Source organism: Paralichthys olivaceus, chromosome 17 (assembly GCF_024713975.1).
Source record: "Paralichthys olivaceus isolate ysfri-2021 chromosome 17, ASM2471397v2, whole genome shotgun sequence".
Classification (NCBI taxonomy): domain Eukaryota; kingdom Metazoa; phylum Chordata; class Actinopteri; order Pleuronectiformes; family Paralichthyidae; genus Paralichthys; species Paralichthys olivaceus.
In genome coordinates this window covers 20,685,595-20,686,406 of record NC_091109.1, presented here as the reverse complement: position 1 = coordinate 20,686,406, position 812 = coordinate 20,685,595, and positions in this window count along the sequence as shown.

Here is an 812-nt window from a genome sequence, read left to right as displayed (position 1 = left end):
GCTTTCTGAAATAAAGTCTTTTTGTTTTTACAAAAAAAAAAAAAAAAGACGACAAGCTGTCATGGTGAACCAGGTGTCTACGCTGAATTCTAAGAATCCCACACATTCCGGCCGCCGAGAAAATTATGAGTATGGTTTTGGCGTCGTCGTGTTCGAATCTGCTCGGGACCTGGATTGTAGGTTTGCTGGCTCTGAGAAACACCTGTTTGCAAACGTAATTACATACGAGATAAAGTGTTAACATGACCACTAAATGTTCAGCCGGGGCACGACGGGACCAAACAGGACAGGGCTGCGAAAAATGTGGAAATGCTTAGAAAAAAAGGGAGAAGAAAATAAAGAAGAACTATTGAAGTCAAATATCATTGATAGTGGAAATGGAAATGCTCAGATTTTACTTAATGTCTTTGCACTGTCCGTCAGATGAATCGTGCAGTTTTAGATTTTGAAGCAGTCGGCAAGTGTCGGTGTAAAAGAGAAAAGATCAAGAAAATGATAAAGCACAACGTGGAAATGACACCAACACTCTGCTTCATACAGAGCATCAGTGAAGTGAACGACTCCAAAGCTGTAAAAGCTGTTTGTCCCAGAGGTGTCGGACGAGGTTGAGGTCAGACACTCACCAAACTGTGAAAACCATTTCTCTAGTCGATTTTAAAAAAAAAGAAAAATCCCAGAAGTCTGTTGTTTTTATTTTCGACTGGCGAATATTTATATTTTATATTAATGACAAATAAAAAGGAAGTATGTTTTGTCATGAATGTTAAATTATAGAAAGAGAGACTTAACATTTAAAATCACGTTTTCAGGAG